At 34.4% G+C, this 17,686-nt stretch overlaps 1 protein-coding gene across 2 annotated transcripts in view; it reads left to right on the forward strand.

Moving 5' to 3' along the window:
* The window catches only part of LOC148613731 (glutamate receptor ionotropic, kainate 2-like), a 76,338-nt gene that overhangs the window by 22,074 nt on the left and 36,578 nt on the right, over window positions 1-17,686 (forward strand). The window contains exon 2 of one of the 2 annotated variants that reach the window (XM_088587304.1): window positions 8,965-9,187. The exons of the other annotated variant lie outside the window; for it this stretch is intronic. The gene's annotated coding sequence lies outside the window, so the exon portion shown is untranslated. The remainder of the gene's footprint in view (window positions 1-8,964; window positions 9,188-17,686) is intronic. 2 annotated transcript variants of the gene reach the window in all.

The raw sequence follows: 17,686 nt of genomic DNA on the forward strand, positions 1-17,686 counted from the left end.
GTACCCCATTCAACCACCTGGGGCACACATCCCAGTTACTCTGGGGGCAGAGCGCCCTAGCCCCCGGCTAGGGTTCTGAGCACTATTTAGTCGCCTTTTACGACAAGCTTAGCGCTGCTGCAAGCCTATTCTTTTAACACCCGGACCTGCACGGGTGCCTTAAATGTGCCTTTTTTCATAAAACTGCTACATGAACATACAATTGCAGAAAGTATACTATATGTAAAGAACTGTATTTACGTTGTAATAAAGTCATATTCAGGCGAAAAATTTCAAATTTCAGATTAATATTTTTTTTTTTATAAATCGTAGTGTAAATCGGGATCTTTAAATGGAAAAGGGGAAATATATTGTGGTCAGTGAATAGGGTAAATGGAAGTTTACACCATAATGAGGTTGTATCTGATAATATGATGAATGTGAAACCTTTTAACGCTCCCGAAGAAACATTAATTAAAAACAACTTTGATAATTTTGTCAGCTCTCTCCCCAGATTTGATATATTATATTTATAACCTTCAAATGTGGTAATTTTTGCACTTATATGTCCTAGCGTATTATACTTATTGTCATAGTCTGATATGTCTATTGGCAGAAATGTCCGGCATTCATAAGGACTTATTGATTTTCATGGTCCGAAATGTCTTTGGGTCGCATTGTCCGGCACGGATAAACATTATGGTTCTTGTAATTTAAAATAGTTCTTTTATTCAACTTAGTTTTGCTTCATTCTGTGTCGATTTATATCGTTTAATTATGTTTTTATTATGATTTGATTTATTTTATCGTATTGATTCGTTTCGATTCTTTCTTTTATCGATTACTTTCGTTTCGTTTTCGTTTCGCGATTTTTATGACCCGAGAATTATGGGTAATATTGACTACGTAATTTTCGTAAACATCCGGGCGCCATACTGCAGACTATAAGGTCAACCCTATCTTGGAAAAGCTATGATTCGATTTGTATTTAATTATTGAAACTAGCAAATATTTTCCGAGACTGGTTTGGCTCTCAATCGCACATATACAAGTATACGCAAATGAAGCTGCCATTATGCTGTTTTTGAGCTCCTGAAAATGCAGGAACAAACCGGATATTGATGCTTTTTCTTGCCATAAGTATATGGAACCAAGTTGATAATACAACCATAAACGCTCCCTTCGGGAGCGTATTAAACAATTGTCTCAATAATCCAATTGCAAATTTGTGGTTATTTTAATTATTAGTCATAATTTGAGTTTTTTTAACTAAACAGCTAAAGGAAAGTATTGCTATTGTCGGAAAGAGTAATCAAGGAAACCAAGATTCTAGCGGTAATCAAAAGGATGTAATCCAGGGACAAAGATCAGACATGGAAAACAGACATACACAACAAAGAACAAAAAGTAACTAAAATAATACGTACAAAGTAACAAAAGCAACTGGGCAACTCGGACTCCACTAAAAACTGGGGAGCATGGACCAGGTGCACCGGTAGGGTAAGCGTCCTCCGCTTTTCTAGAAACACCAGCCAAGTTGTTTATAAAAAGTCAAGTCCGGGGTAGACGAAAGAGGAAAGGAAGACTATGACAATCAATGTTCATGGTGCTGATGGATACACCGACAAACTGCATGGGTCCTTGATTTCATTTTTAATACAAGAGTTAAGAATGACAGTCCAAATATTCGAAAACTCAAGATTTGAGATTGTTGTCAAACATTTATCTGGTTTGTAACAGTTTTATACAAAAGTTTGTTCTTTTTAAATAGCACATGACACTGTTAGTCAAATCGGATTGCTATATGAGTATATATCATATATAGATAACAGTGATTTACCGAATGTTTCCACAGTAAAAAAATCACAATGGAAAATAAATTAGGTATAATTTCACTCTAGCACTTTCTCCCGCCGGAACGTCACAACACGAACATCAGTCCGCCGTTCAGAATTTTTTTAATTTATGTTGAAAATAGCAACGAATAATGGAGAAAACCTATATAATAAATAGGATAATCAATTGTTTGTAGTGAATAATCCGCATATAATCACTCGTGCCAAGAACGCATTAAAATTTAACTCGTGCGCAGAACAATTTCCGCACTCTCGTTAAATCTAGGCGTACTTCGGCACTTGTATTTTGGTTATTTACTCTTTCCAATTAATTATCTTATTAGTATTTTGAATTGTAAATAGATTCAGCGGAAACTACTCGTGTTAACATGGTTTCATAGAGCACAAGTACATGTTGGTTATAGAAGACTATAGTAACATATGGTTTAGGTTGAAAATGTTACTTCCTGTTTGCACGACAATAAGAAACAAGATAGTTCACGCTACATCATACTAAGAAGTCTCCCTCCAAACCATTCCTGTTAAATTTGGTAAAGAGAGATACAGTACTACGCATCATGAAAAAAACGATATACTGGATATCTAAGCATACCCTTCAATATCTGTTACGAAAATTCACATTATGCATAACCTTAAAAAAGTCGTGTGACACATTTTCTATGACAGCCCGAATGTCATGCAAGTGAACTATATACTTTTATTTCAATTTTTCTTTTCCTCTATAGAATTTTTGCTACAATCATCTGTACAGCATTTCTATGGTTTTAAACTAAATTGGAAGTATTTTACTGACAGTGCTATCCTCAAGAGGGAATAAAAGCGGAGATCCATTTATATAGCGTCATTGCAATAGACAAGTTTATTTATAAGTGAAAAATTAAATTCTCTGTTGTAAAGTTAGGTTATAGAACTGCTGCTAAATATAATATAATTTCATATTGTCAAATATTGCAATTAATGCTAGGCAGGCCGCAATTAAAAAGGTATTATTTCGTTGATTAATGCTGTGATCTTACCCGATTATGCAATTGATGACGTCATGGTAATTCGACATACGCATCTTGGGTAACACAACTTTATATAATTCACTATATTGTACACTATTCAGGGATAATTTTGCGGAATTCATAATCATCAGAATCAGCCAATATTTGTTCATACAGTCGCAGAACTCTCATTGTCACGTCATTCAAATGTAATTAACGCATGTTTGTAAGGAGCATACCGACTTTGTACGTGGTGTGCATCCAAGTGTAACGTTATTTTACTACTTTTTTTTTATTTAGCATGCATTTATGTATGCTATGACATGGTAGTAAACGGTGATGATAGTGTTATCGGTGACGACGAGAGGTTATTTTTGATAAAGATGGTTTGTATGTGATTTACATTTATGTAATGCATTGTCGAACATGTATTTTTAATGCAATTTAAAGGAATTTAAAGTATTAAAATCGGCATTTTAATCTTCACTTTGCAGATTTTAATTCGTTTCGAATATTCGTTGCATCCGAACTGTTTCTAATACATACGGGTTTGAATGCTGCCAACTTCCAACAATTACGAACTGTACGTGATATTAAATTGTTGTTGATTTAAGGAGGCAGACATAGGTTAAGGGACACAACTCATTACAAATCATTGGAACGTTTGTACTCTGCATTTTACATCAATGTAATGTAAGCATCAAAGTAACTTGGATTGATTTCAATCTATTTCAAATGAAAGCTTTATAGGCTTTGTTGAAATTGAATAAGATACAAACATATCTCTGATTTCATGAGTTATGTCCCTTCCCCTAGGTCTACCTCCTTAACTGTTCCATTTACAAGTAACTATTTTATTTTTTGTTTCCATCAAGTCATGCATTACACGATGTATGTAAAAATTTGAATGATAAGCATGGTCGTATATCAACTGTAAATGTCTTCGATGATATATTTTGCACTTACTAGTCTGGACGATTCATTCAAAGTCTTTACCTCGATAGCAAAAATATAGAAAGAAATGACATTTTTATACCCCATTGCAGTTACTATCACGCAATAAAGATATCAAGAACACTACATTCGGGTGCAATATTTACATGCTAACAAAATCTGACGATATATAAATGTCTCCTAAAATGTGTATTTAAGATCTAGACCTGCACGTAATAGTTAACAGCAATTAATGGATGAATATTGGTCGTAGTAAAATAGTCTATTATTAGTAAAATAGACAGTTTGGGCAAAAGTTAACTTAACAGGCTATCGTGCAGACTAACATACCTAACTTCTCGCCTTTTTTCGTGGGAGACAAAATAACACATCAAACCTTTCGTATGAATATCAAATATTCAAAATATTAAAATATTTGGTTGGGTCCAGTCATCGTGCAGAACGATGTCTGTTTCAAGTCTGCACACCTCATTTCACGCAACAACGCAAGGGTCACGTTTTATTTTTACAGGTTATATGAATATATTTTTGTCTAAGATTGTCAATTGATTTAAAACCTTGTCACTGTTTATGCAATACTCATAATAATTTTGTGTGTGCCACTCCCTTCCATAAAACATGCATTAGAAATCGCTAAAACTGCTCTAAATCGATTGTATATGAGGATAAGTTCAAATAAGGCACATCGTAAGCACAAATTGATATAAGTTTGTTGCTTCAGCCCGATCAAAGCGGGACTAAACAAGTTAAGATAAAAAGTTACGAAACTACAAGCGTCAAAAAAATTAATTTTGTAGTAAAATTGCCTGTCCCAGTGGACAAACTGGCGATCTATCTTCCAGTTACAGTTCTGTAATTCCGTCCAATAATAGATTTAAAGGGAAAAATGTCATTCAAATTTGTCTTGTAGACAATTGGGACTTTAAATCACACTTAACAAAGAAACAATTACAAACTTCTGGTTGTAAATTGGTTCCATAATGAAGCCAGTTAGGCTGTATATTAGTTTGCAAATCGAAGCAGACGAGTGACATAAACGTCTAAACTACCAAGGGACGCTCCAAAATTATGTGATTACGAAACTGTGGAACATCTTCCGCTTGGATACTTAAAAAAAGTAGCTCAAATACAATCTCGTTCATTGTAAAAAATGTACTATTTTTTTTTCTTTTGCAACCAAGCAGTATTTTGTTGCATTTTATTTAGTGTCTATAAAGGCGGATCCAGAGATGTATAAATGAGTTAGGGTACGTACATGTACATGTACGTGTCTATAGGGGCGGATCAAGAGATGTGTATATGAGTCATGGTACGTACATGTACATTTCTATAGGGACGGATCAAGAGATGTGTAAATGAGTCATGGTACGTACATGTACATTTCTATCGGGACGGATCCAGAGATGTATAAATGAGTTATGGTACGTACATGTACGTATCTATAGGGGCGGAAACAGAGATGTATAAATGAGTTATGATACGTACATGTTAATATCTATAGGGGGGATACAGAGATGTATGAATGAGTTCAATCAAGAAATGTAATTAAGGGGAAAGTTTCGAGGCTATTATTTGTTTATTTTTGTATATACTACACAATTTTCTAACAAGAGGTGTTTCAAACTCCAGGATTGGACGCCTACGTATAAGGAGAATGGATATGGTGAATATGTCTGTGAGACAACCTCATCTGGGTGAAAAATGTTAGTATGTATATACTGGAATCACATTATAGCTCCTTGAATTTGAGAATCCATCTGAAATTACTGTTGGTTTGATATTACTAAAAAAACATAAAACATTTCCTTCAGCGACCAGTTGTTCAAGGTATCAAAGGGCCATCACATCTATTTTGGTCCATTGAATAAGATATATTTTCGCTTTCCGTCCCTTTGTGCTCCCTGTGCAATGGCAGATCAAGAAATTCCGAAAAGGGAAGTCTTAGGGGCCAATATCGTCATCCCAATTATTTTTTTTTTCGAGCAGTAGGGGCTGGCTTACAGTACGCTGCGTCACATTTACCTACTTTTAATGTTGTTTCAATGACATATGATATCGTTACCCCACTTGGGTAGATATTAGTAGGTATTATATCATATCATTGCGCACGCATCGCTGATTAAGTAGCGTTAATGACCAGGTTGCAATAAACAGTCAAAATTTACATTATTCTTCAAAGCAAGGGTACTTCTTCAGTTTATAGTCTAAACAATAAATAATGAATGGACAGAATGTCTTTTAACTTGGGTATCCAGTTTTTCTTGTACTATAAATACATATGTACTAAGTCTTGTTCTATTGTCAATCAAGTGCGTCAGTTTTAGATGGGGAATTAGTACACGTAGATAAATGTTCTATTTTGTGCTTTTGTTTGCTCTCAATAAACAAAATATTGTTGCTGAATACATCGTGAATATGTTTCCATATTGAAACGATTTATCAACTTCCTGTCACCTTAATCACAGGTAAGGTATATGTAATTATTGGTATATAGAAACTTATATCATTTAATTAGTATGTTACATTTAGAAACTTTTCATGGTTTTGACATGATACTTATTTTCAAAAAGGGCAACTTAAAGAACTATTGAAAAAAAGAAAATTACATTTATTTTCCAATTTGTCCCTTAAGAAATGAATTTCCCATCTCTTACAGACAGGTGACAAATTTTGCGAACTCTTTTTCAATGACGCTTAAAGTTTCAAATAAGCACAATTTATAAACATACTAGCTCTACCCTTTGAAGGAGAATATAAAAAAAATTGTCTTAACCAGCTCTAGTTTGAAGTCAAAATAAGTAAGTTTCATCCAACATCAAGCAATTTTAACGACACATCCTTTATTGTTAATGATTCAGCTTGACAAATAAACGCACCTTTATGTAATGTGAACTTAACAAGTTATAGCTTGAAGATTGCGTTTAGTAGTATAAACGATCGGTTAATTGATTCAGCTGCTAACCATCTTTAAATACGGAGTCAATATAATGAAGTTTTTTAACTGGGCATTTCACTGCACAACATTAAACTGCGATGTAAACATATGAAAGCTACGGCGTTCCATATTAATTACCTGAAATGAAGATGGGACATTGCCTATCATAAATCGCTATTCTAGTACTTGGTGAGAAGGTCTCATCATGTTGGCTTTTTTATTTTGTGATCCTATGAGATTGCAGGGGAATGTGGTATATGACGTGTCATGTACAGTTGAGATCAGTTCTAATCTCTAAGGTGAACCATCAGAAGAGCCGGCTATAGGACAGTTCTAAAAGTGATATAGAACAGTTCTGGAGCCAACTCTTCTCACAGTTCTACTACCGGAACCGGCTCTATGAGAACAGTTATATACTACTAGAGCCAACTCTTCTCACAGTTCTACTACCGGAACTGGCTCTATGAGAACAGTTATATACTACTAGAGCCAGCTCTTCTCACAGTTCTACTACCGGAACTGGCTCTATGAGAACAGTTATATACTACTAGAGCCAGCTCTTCCAACAGTTCTAGTAGAGCCGGCTCTACACAAACAGTTCTACTAGTAGAGCCAGCTTTATGAAAAAGTACTACTAGATAAGTCAGCTCTATTCGAACTGTCAGAAGAGCTGGCTCTAGAGCCGTCCCTGAGCTGTTCTATATCTGTCATAGAACTGTTGTTCTGACAGTTCTAGGAGAGTTTTGTGAGAGGTTAAAACTGATCACACATGTAGTAACTATGATAGTTCGAAACATGTACATGTACTGTTAACCCCGCTCACTTAGATAACATCGGAGAGTTGGACACACCTCTTTGATCAATACTAGGGGTAATAAAACTAACGATAAAGTTTATTTAATATCAGCAAACAATCTTATTGGTTAAAAATCATTAATATGCGTTAAATTGTGAAGAAGGCATCGCCACATGATAATGCCAGGGCATCACCTTACGATAATGCTCCCTTCAGATTCTTCGATGGTCTTTACCTTTACAGTCAATATATTTGCTTTTGTAGAAGAAACCTACAATGACTGTCCAAATATAGGGACGTGATATTTTCTTTCAACATTGATAATGCCCTCGCCCTCGGTTTGAAGCATTCGTGTCCCTCGAGCAGTCAATTTATTCTGATAATGCCCTCCACATAAGAAACTATTGTAAAAATAAAAGCAGTGATTTATGCTCAGTGGTAACAAATTACCATACCCATTCATTTTATCTCGACTTTAAGTGCGAATCTATTTCTGTCCAAGTATTCAATCAGATGGAGACATAAGTCATTAACAAATTATCAACAGTGTCATTAGAACAGTATCTACATCATTGCTAAGTTATTTGATCAGTATCTCCATAATCGCCATTTTGTGGCAAATTTAGACAGGTTCATGTATACTGTAGTACAATGTACATGCATAGAGTAATGAGATGGCAATTTCTGTTGTGAGTTGCGTACTATAAGAGCAGTGTGTATTTCAGATATTACTAGTATCATTAAAATAATAAAATTCAATTTGCAGTGATGGATCCAGAGGGGGTGAATGTGGTTGGCACCACTTTTGTATTGGAAGATTTGTCATTTTCATGCTAAAATTGACAAAAAAGGTAAATAATTTAAATAATGTCCTAACACCTCACCCTTTTTCTGAGGAACCCCGGCTGGCACCCCCTTTTTAAAGTGTCTGGATTCGCCCCAGGTTTGCACATCATAATTATTACATGTATCACTGTACAGATACTATGAAAGCCAATTAGGGTCAATTTTATGCTGGACTCGTGTCCTCAAATTTTTAAATATTTTCTCCAGTGTAAAATTGACCCAAATATGTTTCCGTAGTTGCATATAACAGTATACTTACAACAGATTCAAACAATCTCATATATCTTTTTCATTTTTCATTCTAGATCTAATCAATTAATATACGCAAATGTGACAATAATTCTTCTTTGAAATATATTTTGTAGCGTTAATTATTGGGAAGGTGTCATTCAGCTGGGTAGCAATGTCCAAAAACCGTTTTAATACGACCGCAAAATAAACCGCGGTTGTATGGCGCTGTTGTCGTGATCGTCCAGAGTCTTTGGACATATGGTATTTAAAGTCCAGACACTAATGAGTTTAGTTTAAGTGCAAGGACCTCTAATAAATTTGTGGCATACATCTGTATACCACAAATGAAAGTTGTTTTTTTTTTTTGTTTTTTTTTTTTAGGGGGTGTAATTTCAAGCGTTTAGTAGTAAAGACAAAAAAGGACCAGGAACATGAGGGTCCTTGCTGTCTGGACAATAGAATGGAAGTGTTTGAATCTCTTTGAAACTGTACCTCAAGATGTCATACCGTACACGACCGTTTCGGATTAGTTTAAGAATAAGCGGCTACAAAAAGATGCAACAGAAAATTATTCGCAGAGGACCGAACGACACCCTGAGTAAAAGTACATGGATCTCTTTTTAACTGTAACACAGTACATACCATTCCATCAGAAAAATGCTGAACATAATTATTATGGCTTGAATCTTATAAACTTTTAAACGTTTAAACGAATCTGTTCCTGAATTGCGCAGTTGGTGTTTTCAACACTTTTCAGTCACATGCATGCATTTTGTTGTACATGTAACGCTCGATTTTCATTCTTTTGTTAATTTTAAAAGTTCAATCTATCGCTTACCTCTCTGCACTCAATTATAGAATATAAATAATACAGGGAGCGTTGAACGATATGGTTTCAGTCCCAAATTATAAATCTGATTAGAAGGAAAATATTATCTTACAACAAGCAAAATGTAAATCGTATGCATTCTAACGGGTCTTTTTGAAATACTTATTTATTGAGATAACTCCACGGATTCTTGCATGCTGCTTTTCAAATAAAAAAAGAAATATATGCGAAGTTATTACCCATGTTTATAGCATTTCAGTATGTAATCCAGCGCAGATAAGATAAAACATTTGCAGAATAACTTATTGCTTATTAATCTATCCTTGAGTGGAAATCCTGCACTCTATCAGCAGTATTTAATAACTATACTTCAAGTGGAGTCATGTTGAGTTATTGCAAATGAGAGCAGTGTCATTACTTTTTCGGTTGATCTATGTGCATGCTCTATGCTCTTTGTCGACAAAGGAAGCCACAAGATCAAAACCATGCACAAATGCTGAGCTAATGTTATACATATATAGCCTCAATCAGTGAGGCTTCAGTAATCCTAAGCTTAACCGCGTAATGGTATTTTTTTCTTAACCCCATGATTTTTAATCATTTTATTTTTTTAACTTCTTGCGTTTAATCAGTGAAATTTTGAAAAATATCAGATGGATCGACTCTTTAGTTAAAAGAAAGACTTTGACGAGAATAAATTCAAATCATCAGAGATCTTTGAAGAGTATCTTTTACTGTAAACATTACAATACTTCAAAATTTTCCCTCATCACATTAAAATAAGCACGACTTAAACTCACAGATATCACAAATTAAATAATGAAGTGTTTCATGCTTTTTGTGTAAATTTTCAATTAGTCAGAAATGTGTTTCATCGAATTATTTTACGAAACGATCGTTGTACATGTATTATAAATTTCTTGTCGATATTTGTAACATTTCGTTATCAATAATTGATCACACAGTATTATGGTTTCGTTGCAGAAAATCATATGATATATTTACTACAATTTTATAGTGTTACATGTGTAGAGTAATTAGCCTATAAGCAATGTAAGCAATTCAGTTCTCATTTATGATAACATAAATACATGTACATATACATGTATATTTGTATCTTCTTCTAGTTATTCCTTTTGTCTTTAAGGTGTAGCTTTAAAACTGTTTTACTTGCAATTTGTAAACATTCTGTGTTCAGCTAGGATATGTGAACACACTTAGAAACTTATCTGGATGTGGGTTAACTTTTCATTTTATTGAAGTAAAACGGGACAATTGTCAAGGGGAAATTGGGCACTTGGATGGAACAAATTGATATTTGTCCCCGTATAATAGGCTTTGGCGGGACAATTTCACTTAGATGGAGGATAACAAGTTTGTTGAAAGGTGTTGGTACCAGTATATCATTCATATTTTTTCCCAGGACCGAAAGCCCAATTGAGCTATTGCGCCCGTTTTTTTTTTTTTTTTGTTCTCCTTTTAAATAAGCGTGAAAGCGAACTAAGCTTACAAACTTTGGTCCATGTGTCTATGATATCACAAATAGAAGAGGATCGATTGACATGCCGATTTGAACTAATAACTTATCAAATTTGGTGTAAACTTATTTTTTCAACCACGATGTACTTTTCAAGTTAAAAAATACACATGTAACAAATTACATTGATGTTCAGGAATATAGACTGACAGTATTGCAACTGTCCGATCCGTATGTTTTGCGGGATACTAAATAGTATGTCAATGGTAGACCTATACATGTACATGTACATATATTCAGTCAAGTGGATGGAACACACAGTAATATAAAAGGCGGCGACCATTTTTATCCTGAATGGGGCCTATGATTTGATGTCGGATAAGATTTATTTTCTTTGCAAGCGAAAATTTTTATTTACTTTTCAGCAGCAAACGAAATCAATTGTGTTTTTTTGATTATCTAACAATACAGATTTTCCGAATCATTCATTTGTCTAGTCTGATTAAAATAAGATCTTAAAAATTTTACTACATGTGTTCGTTACCTAAATGAAAAATCTGAAATTTACTCATTGGTACCTTCTCTGGTGTATTGTGTGTCACGTTAATCCTGGTTACACTGAATGGCGAAGTTAATCTAAGTCTGATTATAATGGGTGGGTGTTAGATCTAGCGTGCCAATAAAGAAATACATTGTTTTCGTTTCCATGTGAATAAATATATCATAATAACCACCATAGGGATATACATGGAGTCATCAGACTTGGCTGCATAAAACACTTTTAGGAAATCAATCATGTACAGATGAGGTCGGTTCTAACGTCTCACAAAACTGCCCTAGAAGTGTCAGAAGAACAGTTCTATGACAGATTTAAAACAGTTCTAGAGTCAGATCTACTGACAGTTCTAGCAGTAGAACCTACTCCACCAGTGGAGATGTTCTCGTAGAAACGGCATTGCTATAACTATCAAAAGAGCTGGGTATAATAGCAGAAATATTTTAACTGTCCTAGATCCAGCTCTTCTGACAGTTCACCTGAGAGATTAGAATTGCATGATCTTATCGCGTATCTGTATATGTGTGTGTGTTTGTGTGTGTGTGTGTGTGTGTGTGTGTGTGTGTGTGTGTGTGTGAGAGAGAGAGAGAGAGAGAGAGAGAGAGAGAGAGAGAGAGAGAGTGCACTATTAGAGTTGTTTTTTGACAGGGATTTGCAGACATGTTTCTGATATGAGAATCTTTATGCCACCATTCGGAGATTACTACTTATGAACTATTATACCGATTTTCCCAAAAGCATATTAGCAGTTTCCAGATTTATAAACCCCATTGCAAATATTTTAATCTCCTTATGTATTGTATTGAAAAGCCATCAGCTGTAATAGTTTATCTGAAAATTCATTCTTCTCTTTACCTTTTGTTAAATGGTATTCAATATTTCATACAAATGGCAAATGTAGAAACCTTTTATACACCCTACTCATATTGCAATCACCTTGTCCGTCCGTCCATCCAGTACACGTTTTTCGTAACAGATTTTTGAGCTTCTATTGGATGAATGCTTAGATATTTGTAATGTAGCTTTCTCATGATGACTTGTACCATGTCTCCCCTTTTCAGGTTCGTCGCTCATCTATACTTCCTCTTTATTGATCGACTTTGCAGTTTTTAGGTGTTGCATAATGAAATTTTTGTAACAGATTTCTCAGCTTCTATTACAGGAAATGCTAAGATATTTGGTATATTGCTTCTGCATTGCGTGCAACATCTTGCTTTATTATTGGCCAAAAGTTCTTGAATCCGCGTGCCTATTCGGCTTATGGTAGTCCAGTATATGGTTGTTGGACCTCTAGCATGCAAATTACTTGCACACCTATTATCTGCTACGAAATGTTCGCCGTTGCGGGTGGCATATACAAAATAGGTAATTTTCTCTTGACGGCTATAGTGACCAAATATTGTGTTTTCGTTCTGAATGGTGAATAGCCTTAAAGGAGAAGATTGTAGGGTTTATTTAAGGAGACAGACCTAGCCAGGGTAAAGGACGCAACTTTTACAAATCATTGGAACGTTTGTATTCAGCATTTTATAAATCTCATGTAAACATATAAGTAACTTGGACTGATTTCATTGCGTTTCAAATGAAAGCTTGTTAGGCTATGTTGAAATTGAATATCATAGAAGCATATTACTGATTTCAAGAGTTATGTCCCTTAGCCTAGGTCTACCTAGTTAAGGTCACTCTGTCAAGAATCTGACGATTTGAGTGTGATGGTGGATATATCGATTGTTTAAGTTTTGACCTAGTTTATTGTTGGGGTCCTACTTCGTGTCCGTCCAGACTGTTTCCACTCTTAACCTTTGATAGAACTAGACCAATACTAACCCAGAAGAAAGTTTGCTACTTCACCTAATTTCACCTCTCCTGTCCCCTAAATGTGGATGATAAACGTCTAAACCCGACTGAAAAAAGTGAAGTTTAAGAACGAAAACTAAATAGTCTGTCATGATACAAGCATGCAGTCATGGTTCTTGTAAACCAATTCACTCACCAATTATATAATTCCTTCTTATACGTAATATTTATGTTAATATAACAATTTTGTAATTAATTTACAACTCGCTGATTACAGCATCTTTGTTAAACCAAGCGAATGTTATGATATATTTTGTAATATCTTCCTCTCCTATAGAGATTCGCAATGTTTCTAAAATTAAGAATATGTTCACTCGTGATCAGACGGAATGTTTTGTACATTCAATATACCTATTTGCTGAAAATTCGTCTTGTAAGTGATAACATGATTTTGAAAGCTTTCATGGTGCCGAAACATGCCAAAACCTTGTCAAATTGATCCCCTTGGATGCGTCTGTTATGTTTGACAAATACTTACAAATATTTTGGCAACAATGTAAAAAACAAATTACTGGCACAGTGACAAAATTTAAACCTGTTTTTGTTTAGCAGACGAGAGGTATCAAGCTTATTATTTTTAGACACACGCGCAAAATGGCGGTAAAAACTAAAAAATATCAGTTAGTTAGTAGAGCTGGGCAAAATTAGAGTTGTTAAGACAAAAATAATATAACTGATATCGAAAGTAACGATATATTTGTTTGGGTAATTGTAACGCCTCCTGGTGGGTATGTAGATATAAACTTGCTGTCTATTAGCTTAATTAGTTACCAAGCTTATCGGCACGTGGAAGATGCATTTATTCTGAATACACAGATATGTTTATATTATATACTGGCAGTCAGCACGTGCACTTTATGGTCGGTGGGGTTCACTTCCTTTGTTTATAAATTAATCATAATTTAACTAGTAGTTGAAAGTGAAACACTTAACTGGGTTGATTACTGAGACAATGTACAGAAAAGAGTCTCTTCTGAGAAGATAATTTGTAAGTGTGCTGTCACTACATGCTTAATAAATATCTTTTATAAGTACTGGTACATTGTACAAAGAGAAGACTTAAAGATGTAAAATGAGAAACGTTTAACCGAAATTAAGGAGGCAGACCGATGGTAAGGGACACAACTCTGAAAAATTATTGGAACGTTTGTATTATAGCATTTTACATCAATCTTATGTAAGCATCTAATTAACTTGGATTCCTTTTATTCGGACGAAAGCTTGAGAGTTTTTGGAGAAATTAAATATGATATAAACATATCACTGATTTCATGAGTTATGTCCCTTACCCTAGGTCTATCTCCTTAAGCACCGTTGGAAAACACGCTTGTTTAACACACTAGCAGGGCAAACGAGGTGGAACAAAATTTGTGACGTGTCTAAACTTCAAAAGAGCGATCGATGACGTTGTTAACACCTGTGGTCGGGGTGGCTTACATGTGTTAGTTTTTCGTGTTTCTGGCTATGGTGGAAATTTAATTTTTATTTAGAGAGCCGGCTGAGCCTCAATACCACTTTTAAGGAGTCTAACCCTTTTAGTTTGTGTATACAAATGCGCATTCGAGAGCTATATGGTTCATTAAAATGCCCAAGGGAAGGTAATTACTATATTTTACAGTACGGGATGTGCCGAAAATATGGGTATGTCGATTGGTGGTTTATACGGTCTTGACTATCCTTGCGGATCTCGCATGACCGCCCCTTGAGGGAATTGTGTTAGTATATGTCTATAGGTAGTTGGAGGTAGCGAAGCCCAGCCTTCGGGATACCTGACCGAAGAACTGTCAGAGTATGTCCTACTAGCGGCTAGGCTGCTTTGTTGATGCTCTGGCCTACTCCCAGACCCCACGTGGGTCCGAGAGCGTTTCCTCACTCTAACTGTTTGGGAGTACGTCAACGTGAAGAGTGACATATGGGTACATGGTTTTCCGCTAGTGATATATAAATTTGATTGTGTAATTTATTGTCAACTATATAAATTCCATATGGTTTATAAGCCTATTATGTTATGTTAATAATGACCCTTGAATTACTATAAAGTACATGTAGTAATACAAACAATTTTCAATAAAGATATGAAGGGAACCAATGCAGCTTCTCTAATTAATCAGAAACTCAGCATGGAACAAAACATACATCCCATTGACTACAAATTACAAATTGATGTCCACTCTAAGTGTACAGATGAGTGATTAATTCAGTGTTTATATAATCATGGGTCAGGTTTGAGCTTGGAAGTATATAAATATCAGTACTTTTTTTAAAGCGTATTTGGTACACCCCAACCTTGAAAAATTGGAAGTTACACGTATCCCCCGGCGGGTAAAATGACACCAAAGGTCTTAATGAGTCAGTCTCTGTATGAATTGTGCGAAAACATATGCTCGTGTTCAGTACCAACAAAATAGAAGTTAAGCTCAATTTTTGTTAGACCATTTTGAGCATTTTGCCATCTCCCTTTATCAAAATTTCGTGACGGGGTATCACTTAATGTTCCTTTTATTGCCCTATTTTTGATGATTAAAAAGCGGAACTTAAGATTTATTCATTTGGAGAAACATTTCAGTACAATTTTAGCATTTTTGCGAAAAGAATTCGTAAAATCTTGGCTCCAATCACTAACAATGAAACAACACATTGCCAAATTGGCTTGGTTTTTTTTCAGGATTTGTTACAGCTAGTTTCTGTATAAAAGACTATAGTACTTGAGATACCTTGGAGAGTCAATAAGACACCAGTGCAACTAATTCTGTGTAAAGACGTTCAAAAAACGACGCATTTTCATGCATTTGGTATGATGTCCAAACCTTGAACTTTGAAACGTAAGATTAAGTGCTCCCCAACAAAGATCTAATAGCATTGCAAGCTATATCTCCATTCAAAAAATAAACGAATACAAGTCCCACAAGCCCTTGAAAAAAGTTTTCATGAAACTGGTTAAACTTAACGGAATTAGCGAAGGTCATCAGTGTTTACGTTTTGAAAAATGTGCACGAACCGTCACAATAGAGCTACATTAATATTTATATGTATCGTAATGGTGCATTTGTACTGTCGACATGCTACAATTAATATTGTACATTTCTATTTTGAAAAGTACAAGTATTTCATTACAAATGAATTTAAAGTTTCATCATGACTATTAAAATGATGACAATTCTACGTGTATCAATATTTTTCTACAGTGGACGTACATCGATATACACACTGTTGCCCAGGAGTAGACTACTCATTTTTTCAAATGCCGAAAATTATTAAGAGTAGTATCATAGAATGTATACATGTAGCTGTACAATTTTTCCACGTCCCTTAACATCATTTAGAGCAAGATACTGACTTCAGCAAAATGTTTCTTATTTTGTCTATCATTTACATGTACATGTATTTTACGTGTATAAATATCATGAATTATCAAGATAAAACTTTAATTTCTACTGCAAGAGAGGTAAAAGTTCATTTAAATTTTTCAAAAACTGCATCGTATGCGAAAGGTAAAAATGAACTGCCATCGATGGAAGATGGAAGAAATATTTATTGAATTAACGCACAACTCTTAAGTAAAATGATTAATACGATTACTTATCTGGTAATGAAATAAATGAACATTTGACGCATGAAATTACTGATGCCATGGACTTTCAATTTAATTGGAGGTCTACATATGTACTGATGTAAATTAAATTCGTCATTTAAAAAAAAAAACAATTAAACAATAATTTCACACTTACACTGGAATTTGAGATAGTATTAATTATTTTATTTACATTCAATTTCCTTATTGTCAACAAACAACACATTATCATTCATATAATTTAAAGTCTGTATTTAATTAAATTCGATCACACGTGAAGGTACAAAAAAAATATAGTTGGCCTCGGTTTGACAAATATACGTTTTAATTATACAATTTGTTGATTGAAAAGTGAACATCAATTTCGTTCTATATATTTATTTCTTTGTTATTTAAAAGCGTTATTAGCGGTATATGAATATTTTCGTCAATAAATTAGAGTTCTTTTCAATTTGACAGGTCCGTTCACTCTATAACGGAGATAATTTCTTTAAATATAGCCTTATTTCAGTTACTGTCAGTATATACTGGTACATATTGTGTATATCATGTTGAACCGTCTTTATTTTTAACCTTCTGGGCACTGCTTTGAAGCCAAAGTTCAATTGACTATGTTTTGGCTTTTCGTAAAACATGATAACCGATAACATTATATTCCCCTGTTTTCATTACACACAACTTACAAAATTTATCCGTAATTATAGAAAATGGGAAAAATAATGTGATTGTAAAATTTCGGTATAAAACCAGTCAAAAAAATTGAAAGATGGATAAATTCGTGCGTGAGATCTGAAAATATAAGTATTCCATTAC

The sequence above is a fragment of the Perna viridis genome, chromosome 6, assembly GCF_037379345.1.
Source record: "Perna viridis isolate PV_CMFRI_1.1 ecotype Kerala chromosome 6, ASM3737934v1, whole genome shotgun sequence".
NCBI lineage: Eukaryota > Metazoa > Mollusca > Bivalvia > Mytilida > Mytilidae > Perna > Perna viridis.